Source organism: Manis pentadactyla, chromosome 8 (genome assembly GCF_030020395.1).
Source record: "Manis pentadactyla isolate mManPen7 chromosome 8, mManPen7.hap1, whole genome shotgun sequence".
NCBI lineage: Eukaryota > Metazoa > Chordata > Mammalia > Pholidota > Manidae > Manis > Manis pentadactyla.
The window spans coordinates 139138169-139152064 of NC_080026.1; the positions used below are offsets into that span (position 1 = coordinate 139138169).

At 54.1% G+C, this 13896-nt stretch overlaps 1 protein-coding gene across 1 annotated transcript in view; it reads right to left on the reverse strand.

The window, feature by feature from the left end:
• The window catches only part of TCERG1L (transcription elongation regulator 1 like), a 174037-nt gene that overhangs the window by 129564 nt on the left and 30577 nt on the right, over positions 1-13896 (reverse strand). The window lies entirely within an intron of this gene.

A 13896-nucleotide genomic window follows, 5' to 3' on the forward strand; every position in this document is an offset into this window, starting at 1 on the left:
GATTTCAGTGGCATCCTCCCTGTCAAAGCCTCGGAATTTCCAGGTGACCGATTGGCGTGGCTGAGGGGCCAGGAGACCCTCGGGCTCCTGAGGGAGCCCCACGGCATGCCTGCCTCTGGTGTGTGGAGCCGGGCGCCATGACCCACCACACACTGGGAAAGTGTCAGCAAAACATAATTGCAGAGTCAAGTGCAGGGCGGATGCTGGAGTGACATTAATTACAGCATTTAATCCGTTAGGCAGTGCTGCCAGCTTAACCTCCTTGGAATTCTTTGAGTTCGTTTGCGATTAATTATTTTTGGAAATAACAGATGACATTGTAACTTGCTAATAGGTTTAAAATAATAAATTTTTTTAAAAACTGTGAGGGGTTTACATCGGCTTTAGCCTCCTAAGTGCCTACAGTAATTCCACTTGTCAAGTGCATCGGCTTCCTTCCAGGAGAGCCGTTCCTTGATTTGCACTGTCTCCCTACTGAAGGCGTGGCTCTCCCCATGCAGGGGCAAAGGCAGCCGCTCACGACCCTCCCCAGAAAGCCACATGCCTTTCAGACCCACAGTTTCCCCAGCAACTTTCAATGGTGACAGCCCAGACCAGAGGAGGGGCCTTCCTTCCAAAGCAACTGGGCTGACCCACTCTGGCTAATAGTGAGATCCTATGTTCCAATAAAATGCTGGCCCGCGGTCTGAGGCTCCCCTCCCCTCCTCCCGCACCACCACCTCTGCAGAGGGGCCCTCCACATGGCTGTCTACACCAGCGTGTGCCACAAGCCGGGGAGCACCTGGGGATGCAGCAGAAATTGTAGCAAAGGCAGGGTCTCGGTCCAGAGGAGACACTGGGGCACACCTTCTGCCCATCGTGGGGCCCCTGGGGCGAGATGCCTTTGCAACGACATGCCTCCCCCCCACCCCAGTGCATTGTCTGCTCTGAGCACGGAAGGCAGGTGGGCCATCATCTTGTTGGCACCCCTAGTTCCATATCCCGGGACTGAGTCATCAGTACTCGGTATCCTAACACCCACAGGCCTGGTCCCTTCCCTGCTCCCAAACCTGCTTTTCAAGGCCATTCCTCCCCTGCCCCCCCACAGAGGCATCTTGGCCCTAGGTTCCCTAAACCACTCACTCACCCTGACACTGACATGCGCCAGGGCCAGCACTGCATGAATGGCGGAAAGGTCATGAATTCTGGGAAGGGGCACCAGGTCCTCTGGGCCCTGGAGGCCTCCCACAGAATGAGAAGGCTGAGAGGTCTCCTCATCCTGGCTCATGCTCCAGGAAACACGGTTCATGAGCAGGAGGCTTCCCACGCGCAGCCACGGCCATGGGCCCAGAGCTGCAAGCTCCCAGAGGATGGGGACGCTCGGGCCTGCCCGCCCTGGAGGGGCTCAGGGACAGGGGCGTGAAGCATCCCAGAGCATCTTGGGTTCCTCTTCCCTGCAGCCATCAGGGTCAGCCACATGCAGCCCACGGACGGAAAGACGGCTCATTTCCAGGCCCCACAGGGACCTGGCGCCAGCAGGGCCATGCCTGGAGGTGCCCTGTCAGGGTCGGCCAGCTCAAAGTGGCGACTGGGAATGGACGACCCCAACTGTCTTGGCGGGAGCTTCTCTCTGGTTGTGGGACGCGACCTGGTTAAGCGGAGTTTGTTTTCTAGGGGATGTGAGCTAGTGAGTGTCTGCCCAGCGCCATGGCCGCACCCTGGGAAGGCCCCCGCACCAGCTAGGAAGTCAGCTACAGGACCCAAGAAGGAACAGCTTTCTGGGTCACAAAGGGGAGCAAACAGCAGGTGTGGAGCCTCAGGCCACCCTCTCAAGGCAAAGCCTGCCTCAACTCTTCCCTCACGTGTGAGGCACCTTCTGAGGGCTTCGCCTGACCGCTTAAGTAAAAACAAATCTAGAACACAGTGCACCTCCCGTGTTACACCTGTGAGGACAGGACTTTAAAACAGTGCCCATAAGCAAGCATGAAAGCACTAAAATGGCTGTACGTGCCACTGGGAAAGCAATGCAGGCACAGAGGTACCGAGCACTTCCTGGTGTACGGGCACACACATTAAGCCCAGGTGATAGATGCTCTGTTATGAAAAGGGCCCCTCCGTAGCATTCCTGGTTTCACCTTTACAGGCGAATGATTCCTTCCAAGAGAAGGGCTAGGAGAAGAAGTGCCGCCACAGTCCCTGCCCCGTGTTACCGCCCAGAACAGACACCTCCGACAGACTCAGTATCCTCCTCCTCCCGACCCCCAGCCTGGAGCTGCACCAGCGGGAAGCCTCGCTGACGCCCCACCCAGCAGACCCACGGAGCTGCATCCTGAGCCCCCCATCCCGCCACCCTGCTGCCCAGGGAGCCCTCTGCCTGATCCTGGGAGGGGCTGGCACCTCACGATGGCCAGACCAATGCAGCAGGGCAGCCCCGGAGACGGCACCTCGGAGGGCCCGGGTCTCTGCATGAACAGCCCCAGCCTTGCGTGACGACAGCCATAGTCACACAAATCTACCAGGAAAAGGTGAAAACGATTTGAAAACATACTGAAATCGGCGGATCTGTCATGCCCCTGCTGCCCATCAGGAGGGGAGTTTCGCTGCCGGGTCCTCAAGGGACTCCCCCGCCCCCTCCCCGTCACTTTAATCCAGAGCAGTCCGGAGTGTGCCCGGCAGGCGCGGGCTGGAAGTGAACTCGTGCCAGACATGCATTTGTTTTCCCACAATGGCTTTATTAAGACATAATTCAATGGCCTAACATCCACCCATGTGACCTGAACAAGTCGGCCGTTCTTGCCACTCACAGCCTCATGCAACCATCACCACAGCTGATTCAGAATATTCTCACCCCCAAAAGAAACCCCGTGCCAGCGGCTCGCCCTCCCTTTCCGCCCACGCCACCCACGCTCGGCCCCACACACCCTCCACCCCCGTCCCCAGGGACTTGCCTGTGCTGGGCGGCTCGCAGACCTGCAGTCTCACAGTGCGTGCTTTCCGGGACCCGCGGGCTCCTCCGGGCACTGCACGTGCAGAGTCCAACCAACTGCGGCGAGCCTGGCGGGCGGCGTGCCGCGTGCGTGGCGTGCTGCGTGCAGAGCGCGCGTGCGTGGCGTGCGCGGCGTGCGGGGCGTGCGCACTTACTCTGCCGCTGACGCCCACTGCGGCAAACCCGCAGATACGCCGCGCTTGGGGTTCCCGCTCATTGGCTGATGGATGTCGGGCGGCTTCCACTCTGGGGCCCTTGTAAACAACACCGCTGTGAACGTTTGTGCGCAAGCTCTGTGCCCGGCGTCTTCATTTCTCCCGGGTGCACACCCAGAAGTGGAATTTCTGAGTCCTGCGTTACTCGAGGAACTGCCGGGCCACTTTCCACAGGGGCTGCCCCATTTTCCACTCCCAGCGGCGGCGTGTGAGTTTCCAGTTTCTCCACATTTTCACCAGTGCTTGTCATTGTCCGTCTCTTTCATTTCAGCCACCTAGCAGGCATGAAGTGGCATCTCGTGGGTCTGATTTGCATTTCCTGATGACTAAGGACATTGAGCATCTTTTCATGTGCTTGTTAGCCATTTGTATGCGTCCTTTAGAGAACTGTCTATGCAGAGGCTTTGCTCATTGATTAACTTATCTTGCATATATATCTTTACAGGTAAAACAAACCTTTAACAAACTTCAGTTATACCACACACGAACTATGACAGCTGCATACACTTAACTAACGCAAACTGCAGTCCATAGTAAACACAGGCTCCACTCTTAGACCACAGCCTCTCATCCTCTCCCAGGAGCAAGGACACATCCTCGTGCCTGTGAAACCGAAAACAGAAGGAGGCCTCAAGAGCCACAGTGGCCCTCCTTCCATAACATATCCCACATCCTTCAGACACCCTTCTGACCTGTTTTTCTACCCCAGATGCTGCCTTGAGAAGAATGAGCACAGTAAAAATTATAGCTTGACTGATAAAATTATTAAGTCCATTCAGGCTCACTCTGGGATCTGTTCAGTGCAAAACAAGTGGGAATGTCACATAGACATTTGGACACGCACATTAGGAACTGGAGGAGTGGCCTGGGTGAGGACAGAAATTTGGGGGCAACAATGTAGGGGTGTTAATCTAGCCATGAGACTGGATGAGTTTAGTGGAAGTTCAGTCAGCTCAGGCGGTTGTACTGGAGAAGCAGAGTGCAGATCAGGACGGAGGGAACTAAGGACTGGGCCCAGGACAGCCCGGTATTTGAAGAGGTTGTTGGAAGTGGGGGTGGTGGTGGGGTTGCAGGAAGAGCTTCGGGATGGGTGCGTCCAGGAAGGAGGAGTTAGCCAGGTACTTATGTGTGGCCATCTGGAGGCAAATGGAACAGAGATGTTTCAGGGAATGTGAGCAGCTCTGTCAAATGCTGCTACGAGGTCAGTAGCAGGGACGGCAATGCACCATCAGGGCACAGGAGGTGGAGGTTGTTGGCCATCTCAGTAAGAGCCACTCAGTGGGGTAAAGGAGACAAGCCCACTTGGACCGAGTTCAAAAGAAAACAGGAGGAAACAAATTAAAACCCGCAAGCATGGGCAACTTATTTTGAGGAATGTTGATTAAGGAAAGAGAGAAACAGAAAGATGCTCTAGGAAGGGGCAGGGTTGGAGAAAACTCCTGATCTGCCCCCGCAGTCTGTGCTGCTCAGGGACCCCCATCTGGGTGAGTGGCATTTCCGTCCACTCAGTTGCTCAGGATGAATCTTTGATGCCCACTTTGAATCTTTCTCTTACACCCATAACATTCTGCCAACAAGCCTGCTGAGTGAACGTTCCAGTTACATCCAAAATTGGGACGCCCCCAGCCCCCCCACCACCCACGCGATCCAAGCCTCCAGCTCCCCACCTGCATTATGATGGCACCTTGCCTGCTTGACTGTCCCAAACAAAGTAAACCCGCCTAACACAGACGCAAAAGACCTTTATGTACGTGTATTACAAATGCCCCACAGGCAAGAACAAAAGCCATGGGAGCGTTCGCTGGAGGCTGCAGCTGGCGGTCTTGGCTGCGGTCCACCCCAGCCTGGGGGGCTGTCTAGCTCCTGCATCCCTGCTCACATGGACCCTGCCTGTGGACTCATGCTCATTAGAGATGGGGTGACCTCACCCTGGCATCTCATTTCACCACTGAGCAAACAACTCCAGAGAGACACCTGCATCGACTGAGGTCCCAGCACCTTTTAGAACTGGACCCTTGCGTGAGGCCCCTTTCTGCCATGAGCCTTGATGTCAACGTGAGTTTTCTGGCCCAAGGGCTATGCTTGGCTACCCCCACACCCTGATCCTCTCTGGGCCTAGCTCCTGGACCTCCCCAGAGCCCTTTTACTGTGGTCCTGGTGTCTCATTCCTACATCCACAGGCTGCCTCACTGCTCAGTAGAGACCCGCTAAATGCCTGCCATGTGCTGGGTGGTCTGGTGGGCTGAGCAGCTGTGAAGGGACAACTCCCCATTGCAGCATCTTGGCCCCAGCATTGCTGTCATCTACAGTCACACCCTGGTCCTGTGCTGCCTGGCCAGCACCATGGCCAGTTCACCCAGTGAGGGGGTTGGTCCAAGGGCAAGCAAAGCCTGGGGGGCCCAAAGCAGGCTGGCCTCCCCCAGCCAAGGTCTCAATTCACTGCATACCAAGTCTGTTCCTTTTGCAGAGCTGCTGTTTCAGAAGGGCCCTTGTGTGAACACGGGCTACACTCCATGCCCTGGCCTTATCACAACCTCTAGGGCTGCAGGTCACAATTCAAACCATGCTCTGTCTGCTCTTAATGATGTTGTCCTAGCGTGGCCTCAGGGCATGCACATTGCTCCCGATGCCCTGCCCTGCTCCCAGCACTCACCTTCCCATCACTCCAGGGCCCCCCTCCTGGGCCACAAAGACCTTCTCTGCCTTGGGGCTGTCTGGCAGAGGGGTGGTCTCAGCCTAGGTGTGGGGCAGGCAGGAATGCCAAGAAATTGGAGCCTCCAGGAGCTGCCCCCAACCAAACACAGGCGATAGTCTATGGAAAAGAATGGGGCCTCTTTGATCTTTGAGTAGAACTCTGAAGAATGTGCTAGACCTCAGTCCCTAGCAGGGCTGGACCTCCTTGCCATGGTAGCACGCCCCATAGGGGCTGCCCCTCCCATGATGCCCTGTCCTCTACCTCTGCTCACACCGAATCCCACCTCAGCGTCTGCCTCTGAGTGCCCAACCTGAGACAGCCCTCCAGGTGGTCTGCCCAGGGCCGGCTCTCGGCGGGACTGACCAACAGTGAAGGAGCAGATGGAGAGGGAGCTGGCCTGGCCCACGGAGGCCATCCCTCAGTACCCTGAGGGAAGAGGCCCCACATCTTCTGCTCACTCCTGAATACTCAGAACCTAGCCTGGTGCTGGGAATTCAGTAGGTGCTCAGGAAAAGCTGGGTGGCTGGTTGATTATCAAGTTTGGGATAGAACAAAATAACTGATTAAAGAAAATTCGGATTTACTCTCACTCTGTGGTGCTGGAGGGCTCTCGAGCATATGGGAGCAGGTTGTCCCTGCCATCTTCCCAGGCACGACATCCCAATTAAGAAAATGAAGGGGGACAGGACCCCCAGGAGGCCAGCTCCAGTGCATGCAGCGCTGGGACTTCAGCGACTCTGGGAGCTGGCCCCACGCTGGCTCCCACTTAGAGCCCAGTGTCTGGAGGTTCCCTGGACAAGAGCCATCCTTCCCAGCACAAAAAAACATGTTCTGCTCTTGTTACTATTATAATTTCATTTTTTTCTTGGAAAGCCTCAACCCACTTGTGTAAATTCCCAGACTCTGTGCATGCCCCGTCAAAAGCACAAGCATTAACTCCCGCTGGCCATGTTGGTCCGCTCTGTGCTGCCTTCCAAGAGCACCCTCACGCTCATACTGGTGGCTGCTTTAGGGTGATGGGTGAAGCCATGTCTGCCTCCTTCACAGATCACCGCTGGGGAGTGGGAGCCACCAGCCAGCACATGAAGGCCTGAGAACAGAGCACGGACCCTGAGCTTCTCCCAGGGAAGACAGCTGTTTGCAGGAAGCAGCTGCCCAAGGGCCCAGAATGCACACCTGGCACAGGCACAGCTATGGCGGGAGCTGCCAGGGTTCACAGCACAGAACGGAGCAATGTGGTGACCGTGAGGGTAACACGGCTGGGGGGCCCAGCTGCGTCAGCAGAGAGGGTAACAAGAACACCCCACCCGCACCCAACGGGAATGTGGCAGAGCCCTCAGGGCCCCTCATGACCCTGCAGAGACAGGCCACCGAAACCACCAATCCTGCGGTCAGGGCGGGGCCTCCCCCAGCGGCCAGGCGGTCAGTGACTGTGAAGAAGCAAATGGGACAGCATGTGCCCAAGCCCGGCGTGGCCTTGAGCAGGAAGGCTCTGCACAGTCCTGCCAAAGGGAGCGCTTGAAAGGGTTTCAGACACGGAGCAGTTATGCACAATTTTAATGTCCCCACTTATGCCTCTCAGTTTTTCCTAAGTGTTCTGAGTGAGTATTTATCACTTTAAAAATTAGAGAAAATCTATGAATGATACAATGGAAGAAAATCAACAGCCAGAAAAGATGCCCACGGTTCACCAATGGCTGGACATCAAGTCACTGTCACCAAGGCTTTGTCATAGCTGTAAAGGGACAATCCAACTTGTCCCCAAAGCTGTTTTGATACTGTGGCTGCATTTATTGCTCTAAGTGGGATCAAAAGTCAGGGCTGGAGCATGAGTCGAATGAGGGCAAAGTGGGGGACAGTAGAAAGGTGAAGACCCACATGGGGTGAGCAGGCAGCACCCAGGATGGCCACACAGCTGAGTGTCTGGCCCCTAGAGCCACTGCTCGGAGGTTGGGTGTGTGTGTGAGCAAGACAGACAGACAGACAGACAGACAGGCACAGATAAGGAGAGACTGACAGAACCAGAGACCTGCAGAGCCCCAGGCTCTGTCTCAGGGCATTTGAGTCCTTGGACTGTAAGGTGGCATTCAGACATCAGTTATTTTGTCCCCCAAAGTAAAACTATTGAACTTAGAACTACTGAAAAAAAAATATTACAACTCTGTCGTCATAGCAGCATTGAATCCACATCAAGTTTGCTTGAAGCAGAGGCAACCTTTAGTGCATTCTCCCCGACGCTGGGGATCCATTTGGCAGCTCCCCTCACACCCTGAGTGATGGGCGGCAGGGGGGAAAGGCACACCCTGCTCCCACCCGGACACATGCCGATGACACGGGACCCCAGCACAGGGCTCCTCACCACGTGAGCCCGCAGTCACAGACGCAGCCTGAGACATCAGGCACACACGGGCGATTCTAGCACCCTGGGCCTCCTCCATCTCCCCAGGTCCTGACTAACCTCAGTCCCCCATCTCAGGGCCACAGTCTCCAGCCCTTTGACCTCACAACAGGCCGCCTGCCCCAGTGTCTCCTCCCCTTCGTGAAGGAGGCTGGGCCCCATCCCCGCCTTCTGCGATGCCTCCCCTGCCACAGCCCACCACAGAGCTGGCCTCTTTCCTCCCCTTCCTTCCACCCAATGTGCTCAGAACCTCTGGGTGAGTCTGTGCGAAGCCGTGGAGAGAAAACGCAAACGATGAAAAGCCTCTGTCTTCAACAGGCCCAGCCAGGTGAGGCGGGAAGACGGCATCGGGTGCCCTGAGGACAGAAGGGCAGACTGGCTGGGGGCGCCCGGAGGGCATCCCCATCACACTAGCATCATTCTACATCTACACAGGAGTGACACAAATTTAAACAGCAAGAGAAGCCTATGGAAATCTTTACATTAATCTTTACGTTAGTGAATGTGAACATTTAGAAGGGATGGACAAGTTCCTAGAAAGAAGAAATTTTCCAAAATTGACTCAGGAAAATAAAACTTAGATAATCATGTGGTTAGAAAAAATATTAAATTGTTACTCCAAGATCTTCCAACAAATAAGAAAATACAAAACACAATGGATTCTTGGAAGGTTCTGCCCATCCTTCGAGACCCAGATCATTCCAGAAGAAGAGATAAAAGAGAGAGTGTCTGACTTGCTCTCTGAGGCCAGGACAAGCTAGGCACGTTTTTCTGACTCCATGTGCATGAAACGTCAGATGCACAAGTCCATAGAGACAGAAAACAGACTGGAGGCTGTCCGGGAGTGGGGCACGGCCAGCGGCAGGGCCTGAGGAGCAGGTGCTGGGGCCTGGGCTCTTCTGGGCGGTGAAACTGTTCTGGAACTAGATGGTGGTGGTGGCTGCACAGCAGCCCAACTACACGCTGCAAAATGGCTAACAGTTAGCATTACACTACTAGGGTTTGACTCAGTGATGGTAAGTGCATATCAGCCTCACTCAAGAAATGCAAAGAAAGACTCAGAAGTTGTCCATGGAGGCATGTTCCTGACATGGACAGCCGGGGAGTCGAGTCCAGCACAAGGAACTGGGCTCTAAGGTGCAGGGCTGAGATGGCAGGAGGCCCTTCAGCTGGGCTCGGCCAGGTACTTCCTTGGGCCCTGTGCCATGTGGACATCCCTTCCCACTGCCCTCCCTGCAAGGAGGCCCAGAAGGAGACAGTGGGGTGCCCAGGACAGAATCAGAGCAGGACAGCCCTCCTATATGTCCTGCAGCACCACCTGCCAAGCTGAGCAGAGGTGAGAGCAGACAGCTTCCCCAGGTGGGCATGGTGGGTCTGCACCACCCTGCGGGCTCTCTGCTAGAAGACAACAAAGGTCTCTGGCCTGAGCTCTTTGCCTCCACCTCCTGGGCTGCAGGCCTCCCTGGCTGGAGGCTCTGCCCTCCCTGCTCTGCCCTAAGGTCCCCTTTCTCCCCTCCAAGTGGGATGGCGCCTCCCTTGTGCTTGGCGAGCCGGATCATACCCAGCCCACATTTGGTTCATGGTGATACCAGGCTCCCCACTCTATTCAAAGGTAAGCCTGGGTGTGGACAGTGCAGGACAAGGTATGAGCACCTGGCCCTTCTCCGTTCTGTGCCTTTAGCTCTTCTGTGTTGAGTGGCTCAGGAGCATCACCATTTTCTCTCCAGAAGCAAGCAAACGGGATACAAGGATGGCACCTCCTGTGGCTCAGGGTGGGAGTGAGACCACCCACATTTCCCCCGGAGCAGCCGTGAGGCTGTGCATGGGCTGGGACCTGGGCAGAGGGGAGGCAGCAGGGATTCCTCTGGGGGAAACAAACTGCACTGTGACTCAGGCCCGGCAGGAAGATCGGGGCTCAGGGGACGTCTCCTGGACGTGTTTGCTTACCGGAAGGATTCACAGTGGGGGCAGTCGCTGGCAGACCCTTTTGGATTCCAGCAGTGCAACTGGCATTTAGAAAACTGCACCTTGAGCACCTCAGTGTAGTGCCTGCTTGACGGCTTGCAGCGACAATCCTTAATAAGAATTCACTTGCGGGCAGCAAAGTCTTTCTTTGCTTAAATCCACTAATTTCTCTCCTGAGAGCAGCTCAGTTGCTCCAGTAGAGACACATCTGGCTGTCTCTCACAGAGGCGGGCAGAGTCTCGGGCACTTTGGAGAGTGAGGGTCACAGTGTTAGGATATTTTCTGTCTCTGGAAATCTCTAAAATGTTAGTATGTGTTAAGACGTTTTCGACTGTAGTGAAGGAGGAAACAATTCCTGGATGAAAAAAGAAGTTTCAACCCTAAGTGGCTGAGTTATCACTCAGCATCCGCCGGGTTCGCTGAAGTGGTGAGCCAGCAGGCACAGCAAAGGCGCCCGGCGTGGTTCTGGCTGCGGATGGTGCTGCCTTGTTAGGTGGCTTGGCTGCTGAGCTCCTGCTAGACAAAAGCAAGTCACTTCACAGCTGTTCTGTGGCAGGACAAAACGTCAAATTTAAACCACGAAATAGTCCTGGAAGCACAAGAACAGGTGGTAAACGGTCTCTGAGGCAGATGGTAGTTTTTAATAGTTGTGTTCAGTAGTCATTTGCTCTACTAGAGACCATGCCTATCACTCATGTTTTACCTCATCCGTTTGAATGCTTACAAAATGCTGGGCAAAGGTTTAAAAAATAACTAGCCTCCTTCCTAAAAAGGACCCCTTCATTTATTCTATCAAATAGGGACCAAGGTGTGCTGTGTTTCTATCCACCCATGTGTGGGCGCCCACGCCTGGTGGAGGCGGAAAGCTTGAGAACAGGGGGCCGAGGCAGGTCAGGAGGACTCGGCCCCGAGAGGCCAGGAAGTGGGCTGCTCCTCACACAAACCCTCTGCCTGTCTTCCGCTCTCCCTGAAAAACCTCACATTCTCCTTACAAACTATGAAATGAGTAGGACACAAGACACATTTTCCTCTGAGCATGTTCCTTCTTTGACATGAAGCTCTAAGACTTCAAGGGAAGTTGGAAATGACGCAAACTGCATTTGCTGCAACCAGCTTGAAGGACAGGAGGGCCCCCCATCGTCCTCCAGCGGCCCCCCGTAGCCCTCGCCAGCCCACCTCAGCAGCCCACGCTGCCAGCATCAGGGAAGTGGGCGAAACCACCCCAGCTGGGAACCATGAGCCTGACCCTCATGGGGCTTCTGAGGTCATCTGCTTTTATGACAATTCCAAGGGTACAAATAGTCTAGCTCCTTTATCTAAAATGGAAATACTATCTTCTGAATAAAACAGGATGGTTCATCTGTAGATAAATCACAAACCCAGTCTGAACATGGAGGATGCTTCCCAGAGAGGCCTGCTGCTCCCGGCCCACGGCGTCTGTCTCGTCGACAATGCTGTGCCCTCTCCCCTGCCCCTGCCCCCCCTCAGCCCTGCCAGATGCTTCATCCTCCCTCTGTCCCTGCGCCTGCTCAGGCCACCTGTTCTAAGGGGTGCAAGGAATTAGCAGGCCACCTGGGCCTCCACTGAGAACACTCATCCCTGATTCTCCTTCTCTGGGGCCACTGAGAGGGGCAGGAAATCGGCTGACAGCAAACTCTACCTTCAAGCCTTTGCAGGAAGTACTCAAGGGCAATTCCATATGTGTTCACATCATGAGTGTGGCCAGTCCCACTGAAACACCTCCTGCTGAGATCAGGAGGAGACAGCAGGACTACAGGACTAGGTGGGCATATCTCCCATGGACCCCACTCACCAGGGGCAGCAGGGAGACCCACTCCACCACCCCATGCCCAGGATGGGCCAAAGAGCCAAAAGGCACCCCCAGGCGGGGCCCCCCGTGCACACTGAGTCCCTGCCTTTATTTCAACTTCAGCCTGGTCCCACCGCTGCAGAATGGGGTTTTCGGACCAAATGTATCAGCACCAACCCTATAAAGGCATTTAGAAGCCATCTATTGAATTCTGCCCCTTCATCTTTTGACAGCCCATTTCCACAGTTAACTATAAGGCAGATAACGTTGATGCCCACCTTTCCTGAGCTCACATTATAGCAAATTTGATTATAGGGTCTTACAAAATGCAAACATAGAAAGACAGTCGATGATGATGTCCCCTTATAAATCATGTAAGAGATGTAGAATGCGAAGTTACCCCTGGGGTACACAGGTTTGGGTCCTTTATGAGATTAAATTTCTCAGAAAACAGTAAGTCATCCTTAATAAATGCCAATGGACTGATGGGTTTTAACAAAAATCTTGACACAGCTGTTAATTATGTTCTACACAAGAGACCATTTATGTCTTTTATTTATTTCCCCATCACACCCTAAATGCATGCTCACTAACATGCTGAAATAGAAATAAGATTTTGTTCTTGAGAATATCATGTTCTAGTGACCAGCTAATTCATCAACCCAATAGAGAAACATGGAAGCCCAGGCCCAGGTTCAAAGACCACATTAGATTTGCCAGAAACAAGGTCAGCACAACAAAAACACTCCCCAAACTGGAAAGTAAGGAAAAAGGTCATTTTTTTCTACCACAGATTTGTGTGTGTATGTATCTCATAACCTAGCAGTGTTTCCTATCACTAATGATATTAATACCAAAATTAGCATTCTAGTATTAACTGTAGTAGAAAAGTCCACAGAATTTCTATCCCTTATTGTATCTATGTCTTATTGTATCACATGAAAAACTAAAACTGAAGTCAAAGTGCTTGTTCACAAGATGCAAGATTATCAGGTGTCATCCAATCAATGTGGCCTTTGCTACATTTAAGGGGAGGGTGTAAACTTACACCACACGTGGCAAGCTGGTCACGGTTCACAGACACACACGTGTGGCTGAACACGTGAGCCCACGTGAACACCAGGGCTGCAGCAGTGTGGGACCCAGGACCTCCATCTCCCCCGAATGCCTCATCACACATCCTGGCACCACTCAGGGCACCAAGCGTCCACCTGAGGACATTGCAGGATAAGAGGACACACACTGCATCAAGGGCACAAAGAGCTCTGGGGCTCTGTACCCAGCCACAGGCTTTGGGGGCTTCCACAGAGGCCCCACCACGGTGGTGGGGTCACCCGCTTCCGCAAAACCCACCCTGTGTGTTCAGAATGGGCCCAGCTGGCAAGCCCACCGTGGATGGCTCAGGGAGAGCTCCATGCCAGTGTCAGCACTGTGTTTTCTGTGTTTTATTAACTTAGATATTAACTATGCTCTTGCGTGGAATCTTTGCCTTCTTCCATGTTCTGCATAAGAACACAACAGACTTCTGGTGTCCTTTCCCTATTGGTATTGCATCACTCCTGCTAAAGAGCTCGTAAAGGGAAGTCTTATTTCCCCAAACAGAAATTTAAACCTAGCTTTACAGCAGAAAGTGTGTGGGGTGACTTAACAAGACTGTCCAATAGAACGAAGGCCCATTTGTGCCACCTGAAGATGAGGCAATCTGTACGCCGCCTACCGAATGCCCCCATGCCAGGCTCGATGCCCTCTCCCCCTCCCATGGATCCAGACCCTGAGAACCCGAGGCGGCCTGGTTCCCACCTCGTGGGCGTGTGGTGGGTTCTGGAACAGCTGGCGGAAGGCTTTGGG